The sequence below is a fragment of the Echinops telfairi genome, unplaced genomic scaffold (assembly GCF_000313985.2).
Source record: "Echinops telfairi isolate 266 unplaced genomic scaffold, ASM31398v2 ScPeMD7_2565;HRSCAF=3150, whole genome shotgun sequence".
Taxonomy (NCBI): domain Eukaryota; kingdom Metazoa; phylum Chordata; class Mammalia; order Afrosoricida; family Tenrecidae; genus Echinops; species Echinops telfairi.
In genome coordinates this window covers 5,618,423-5,625,202 of record NW_022106463.1, presented here as the reverse complement: position 1 = coordinate 5,625,202, position 6,780 = coordinate 5,618,423, and positions in this window count along the sequence as shown.

Here is a 6,780-nt window from a genome sequence, read left to right as displayed (position 1 = left end):
ACTATCATGACCTCAATTCTACCTTACAGATCAGATTAGACCAGAGCATGCACACTGCTACAGATAAGAACCCGCAACACAGGGAATCCAGGATAGATAAACCCCTTAGGGCCAACAAGGAGAGTAGAGATACCAGGAGGATTAGGGGAGGGTGGGGGGAGAAAGGGGGAATTGATCACAATGATCAACTATAACCCCCTCCTGGGGGACGAATAACAGAAAAGTGGGTGAGGGGCTATGGAGGATGATGTAAGATATGGAAAAAATAATCCATAACTTATCAAGAGTTTGTGAGGGAGGGCAGGTGAGGGAGGGAGGGGAAGAAATGGGGAACATATATCAGGGGCTCAAGTGGGAAGAGAATGCTTTTAAAATGATGGTGGCAGCACATGTGCAAATGTGCTTGACACACTGGAGGAATGTATGGATTGTGATAAGAAATATAAGAGCCCCTCATAAAAGTGTTTTTTTTTCTTAAAAAAAAAGATGTCCCTATTAAGCACATGGTGGCTACTATAGGCTGGGATGTTGCCTATAGATTGTCAATCTATAGGCAATCTATAGGATGTTGCCTATAGATTGTCAGCCATGGAGAGCAATCAGCAATTACATTACAAATGGAACATTGTGAAAGCATAGTGATTGATCGCAAAAACAGTATGTAATTCTACATTGCGACATATTTATTTCTAATGACACATAAGTGAAATTTTGTCTTGAATCCTGGTGTAGCATGGGTAACAGTCTTCACGCCAGGTGCTCGTAGGTGGGCATATCTGCATGTGGGCGGACCAGTCTGCAGATGGATAGAGGAACAGTGGCTCGGTTCCTAAGACCATTGGAAATATGTGTTTTCTGAGGTCTTAGGTGACCCTGGTGAAAGGACCATTCGACCCCCAAATGGGTTGCGACCCACAGGTTGCGAACCACTTCTCTAGTACATCCCCTTCAGGTTACGTATGGTGTATGATGTGGCTTGCCTGCCCGAGATTATATAAACCTGTGAGTGAATACATTCGCACACTCTCTGGTTCCGGTATCCATGGAAGAGGTGAGCCCTTGCATGCCTTGTCTGATGTCTCTTTAATTTACCCTTCAGTTACACAACTGCCTCATCCTTTTCTGCTGGGGGTTTGGAACTGCTGACCTTGAGGTTAGCACCCCAGCACACTACACTGCCAAGGTGCCTTTAGACAAGGACTCCCCCAAACCAAACTCCCAGCCATCGAATTGGTTCCGACTCATGGCGGCTCTTCTGGACAGGGTAGAACAGCCTCTGTGAGTTTCTGAGACTGTCACTCTTTCCAGGAAGTAAAAAGTCCCATCTTTGTCCCTGGGCAGTGGCCGGTGGACTTCAGGTTAGCAGCACGAGTAAGCACTATGCCACCAGCCACCAGGGCACCTTCAGACAGCACCTCATTGCTCTGTAATGTGATGTAAATCTGCCTTCACTTTGAAGTGGCTGAACCAACCCCACCTAGCAACACATTTTTCATTGCAATCACCTGCCCTTGCTGCTTGAGCAGCGTTTCAATCACGGAAAAGGCTTCGAGGTCTCTTTGGAGTTTGGCTGACTGGTGAGCAGCTCCATGCCTAAGCACAGTGCTGCCAGGGATCGCTTTTTGCACGCAGGAGGCTAAATCCAGAGCCAGCCAAGTGAACCTGTCCTGATCACCTGCACATCCCCCTCTGTGACTTAGGGCCGGATCGCCTTTGAGACCCCCAGGACTGCCCGATTTAAAGAACACACTTTGTCTTCATTTCTCCTATCTTCTAGACAGGATGACAGGAAGTGATTCTGAAGAATCAAACGTGTGTATCCACTCAGCATTCTGACGTGCCATTTACGTCCTCAGTCTTATCTTTGTTGACATGAATCCTGGCGCATTAAGAAGGGAGCAGGGCTGGAGTGTACCAAGTGACGGGCCAGTCAGACCTCTCTTAAAGATGCATTTGAGCTGCAGCACTGGCGCAGGATGTGGAAAGTACCCTGACTGCCAGAAGAACAGACAGCTCTGTCTTGGAGACGCACAGCCAGAGTGCTCCTTAGAGGCGAGGATGGCGAGACGCCGTCTCAGGTACCTGGGATGTGCTGTCAAGGAAAACCAGTCCCCGGAGAAGGACACCATGCTTGGTCAAGTAGAGGATCATCAGAAAGCAGGCAGACCCGCAAGGAGATGAGCTGACACAGCGGCTGCAACCAGGAGCTCCAATAGAACAAGGGTGAGGGCGGCGCAGGACCAGGCTGTTTCCTTCTGCGGCACCGAGGGTCGCTGTGAGTCGGAACCGACCTGATGGCACCCAGCAACCACAGCAAAGAGGCCTTGGGACTAGGAACCAGGATGCACAAGGGAACCGCGCAGTGGTGGGCTCTGAGGGGCTCTCGGTCTGTAGGCGGGACGGATCGATGAGCTTTGATTTCAGCCACGGGTGCAGTGCTGACCTCTCGCAGGAGCACAAGCACGCTTACAAGACTGACTGGGGCGTTAGCATCAGCCAGGCACACCTTGGTGCTCCTGGGACTGGCTGGCGGTGATGACCACTCCAGACTGTTTGAAGCAGAGCTAGGTAGTCCTGGGTGGGGTGGGGCAAATGGGTAGCGTGCATGGCTGCTTAGTGAAAGGTTTGGAAGGAGGGCCTGCAGAAAACCCAGCCATAGAGACCCTCTGGAATGCTGGGACATGAGTGGGGGTGGGGCGGGGGATGGGGGTGAAGGGAGGGAGCTGGAGTCCCCTCAATAGTAGCTGGTGGTGGTGCTCTATGGGACATGTTACGGGCTGATGTGTCCCTGGAAACATGGGTTTGAAATCCTAACCTGCAAGCCCGAGGTTATACTGAAATCCAAGTTGGGAAATGGGTTCTCTTTGTGATGCCAATAATGCCGGGGGTTGTGTGAAATCTGTCTGAAGGAATCACTTTTGAGATAAACCCAAACTCCCTGCCATCGAGTCTTTTCCAACTCGCTCACGGCGCCCCCATAGGAAAGGGTAGGACTAACTGCCCCTGTGGGTTTCCGAGGCGGTGTAACTCTCCAGGGGAGTAGAGGCTCGTCTCCCTCCCAAGGTTAGCAGCCCTGTGTGTTACCACTGCCCTACCAGGGCTCCTTCTGTGAGATGTCCCAAGCGACTTTCAAATGTTCTTGGAAACATTCCTTTTTCCCACCAAACATTTTGAAGGCCCTGTGTGTAAGAGGTCAAACAGGTGAGGGAAGGGGAGGTGCGGGGAGAGATGCAAAGCCACCTGAGGATCTGTGCTACTCCAGGTGGACTACAGAAACAAATCTAGGGAGACACTCCTATGTGTAGAAGAAAGAGCTTTGCAGACAAGAGCAATCAAATATCGAGAAAACATCCCAGCCCAGTCCAGATCAAGCCCTGAAGTCCGATATTAGCCCATATGTCCAGTACCAGTCTGTAAATTCCTCTTCAGACTCACACAACAAATGTAATGATGCTGAGTGCAGGAAGAGCACAGGCCAGTGGGAGGAAAGCCTTGTGGATCCAGTGGCAGTGGAAGCAACTCAGCACTGGCGTGGATCTCTATGTGGCTCCTCCAGCTCCAGGGCTCTGGCTCTATCAGTGTAACTCCATGTGGCTTGTCAACAGGAATGTCTGGCCCGGAAAGTGTGTGTGTCCCACCTCCAGCGAGCTATTTATCTCCTTAGTGCTTCTAACTGAGGTCATCAAGTTGCGACCTGATTGGCAGGCTAAACTCCACCCCTCCACTCTTAAGTCTCAAGTTGACACCACATTGTGTAACTACCATAGGATCTGAGGATCACCCGGGAGCAGCAGCTCACAAGAGACCAGGGCTTTCCCCCTAAGCCACACTGAGAGACTTCCCCGAGAGCTGGTGCCCAGAATTCAGACTTCCCGCCTCCTGACCTGCAAGGAAAAACACTTCAGTTTGCGACAGCTCCCCTTGGGCGGCAGTTCTGTTGCAGGAGCACGAGAAGGCTCCGGGGAGAAGGCACCTTCAGCGCGACCTGCTGGACTCCCAGGACGGTGAGGCAGGCCTCATTCCCAGAGAGCTTCCCAGAGAGAAGACCGGCCCCCAAGCTCGCTGCGCCTCGGCTGCTCTAAGACGTCTCCTGGCTGGCCTTCCGGAGCCCCTCCGTGCTGTGAAAGGCTATGTGCTTGCTAATTGAAAGATGGGCAGTTGGAGCCCACCCAGGGGCACCTCAGAAGAAGGGCCTGGTGATGTGAGGTGAACAAGCCCAGCCATTGCAAAACCCCGTGGGGCACAGTTCTAACAGGAAGTACTCCGGGTCCCCAAGGGCCAGGGTCACAATGCCTTTCAGAGTGTGTATGTCGAGCGACAAGGAGCAAGGGCACGGGTTACCCAGTAGTGAGATGAAACAGTTGTAAGCAAGGCTCTGCGATGTCGAGCAGGGGCACTGGGCTGCTAACCACAAGGTCGGCTGTTCCAACCCCACAGCCGCTCCGCCGGAGAAATGGTGAGGCTGTCTATGCCTGTCGGGGTGGATGGTCTCAGAAACCCTCCTGAGCAGGTTCGCGGTGGCCTGTAGGGTGGCTGTGGGTCAGCATTGACTGCATGACAGCAGATGTGGGTCTGCTAAAACGCCCAAACCAAATTCAGACCCTTCACCGTCTGAATCTGTAGGCGGAAGAGTCCAAAGGCCACGCCTTTCAAATCTGGTGCTGTGGGTTGATCCTGGCTCAGAGCCACGCTGTGTGACCGTGTAGGCCTGCCCCGAAGGGCGCTCTCTGTAGGCTGGAACCGACTGCCGGCCCTCTCTCGGTGACCCCTGCTGGAGTCCGAGCTGCTCCGAGGGACGAGGGACGTGTGAAGGCCCCGGCCAGACGAAGCAGGTGATGGGATGAAGCTGGAGAGAGGATCACAAACCGTGCATTCTGGGTCAACAGCCCTCTCTTTGTCAGAGGAGGACAAAACACGTCGGGGTGACTCAGCGTGGAGGAGAGAGTGGGAGGAACCCCAGTCTGAGGCCTCCTGTTTAAACAAGCTCCCTGCGAGGCCCAGCCACGCACAGGACACATTCCCCGGGAACCTTCGCTGGTGAATTTCCAGAAGCCAGGAGCGGTTTTTTTCCGAGTTGCCCAGCTCCTCCGGGCGTGGCTGGGTTCACCGCTCGGCGAGCCTTCTCAAGCTGAACCGTGCGTCACAGTTGTATGGTGGCTTTGCTCTGAAGGAGCCCCGCCGGCCTGTAGGTGAGGGTTAGGCCATTCAAACCTGGCTGCTCGGCCGGAGAGCGATGTGCTGTCTGCCCCTGCAAACATCTCCAGGCTGGTCACCACCAGTGGGCACGGGCTGGGTGGCGGTGGCTTTGGTGGCTGTCGGTGTTACAGAGAGCCATTTCAGTAAGTGTGAAACCGCATCCCTGGTACGAGTTGGGCTGTGATCCTCACAGCTGCCAGTTGGGAGCCACCATTAGCTGCTCCGCAGAAGGGAGGCTGTAAACAACGACAATCTTGGAAACCCACAGGGGTCACTATGGGTCAGCACTGACTTGATGGCAGGGAGGTTTTTGAGAGATTGCCAGAGCTTAGAGACCTGGTAACTTTGTAGTTACCGGTTGGGTGATTAACTACAAGGTCGGCAGCTCGAACCCCCCAGACGCTCTAAGAAGAAAGACTGGGACTTTCAACTCCTGCACAGTTACAGACTGAGAAACTCACCATGGGGAGTTCTCCCCTGTCCTACACAGTCACTACGAGTCAGCAAGGCCTGGATGGCAGGGAGGCTGTTTTTGGTTTTCCAATTGCCATATCTTTCTTGTAATAGTCTCCATCAATCTTTTCCTTCTTCTCCATTAAAAAGCAGGTGCTTGCTTGCTGGGTGCCTGTGATCGAATAACTGGTGTCCTCATCCTAAAAATGGGAGCATACCAGCTACTGAAACTGGATAAGGGTCACCACCACCTCACCCTCATGACGACCTGGGGAAGCCTCCCCCCTTACACTCACACGAACCCCAGACACTGTCGTTTTCAAATCAAACAATAGTTCAGCTGAACCCGAGCGGCTGTCTGCCTTGAGCCCCGTGCCCTTTTAAAGGACCGTGCACATGGGCTCAAACGGACGGCAGCAACTCGAAAGGTTGGACGGGAAGTGTAGCGGGCGGTGGGTTTGTGTTGAAGGTGGTGAGGACGAGGCAGACAAGGGTGTGGGGAAATGTGGCACATGGTGAGGCCTGTACCCAAGGTAGACGGGGTTGGATTGATGTGTGATTCGCTACGCATGAGGGGGCATCAAAAAGTTCACCGAGAAGTGGAATGAGAGAAGAACGGGGTCTCCCCGCAGACGCTCTGAACCCCCTCCTGTAGCGTGACCAGAAGCGAAGACCAAACTAGGCTGGGCTGTGGGATGACTGCCCAACCCTCGTAGGCTGAAGCCATCGAATCGTAAGGCATGCCCGTTGTGTGTTGATTAAAACCGAGCATTAAAAAAATGTAAAATGAGATGAGAAAAAAAACAAACACGAGGAAGATCATGGTATCTGCTCCGGGCTGCACCCTGGAGCATCACCGTGGTTCTCAAAGGACCCCTCCACCCCCTCCACCCAGCTGTCGGAGTCAGTCCAGGTGCGGCCGGCGGAAAAGAGAAACAACGTAGCGGCTGGTTCAGGCACACACTTTTGTGTCGGTTTGTTTCACAGCAAATGCCATGATGGGGGAGTTGGTTGACTCCTAGCGGCAGGGGGAGGGGGCTTGTACAACAGAACAAAACATGACCCCCTCCTGGGGGGGTCTTCACTATTTGTTATATTTGAGCTTCTTGCTGCAGCCACTGTATCCATCCA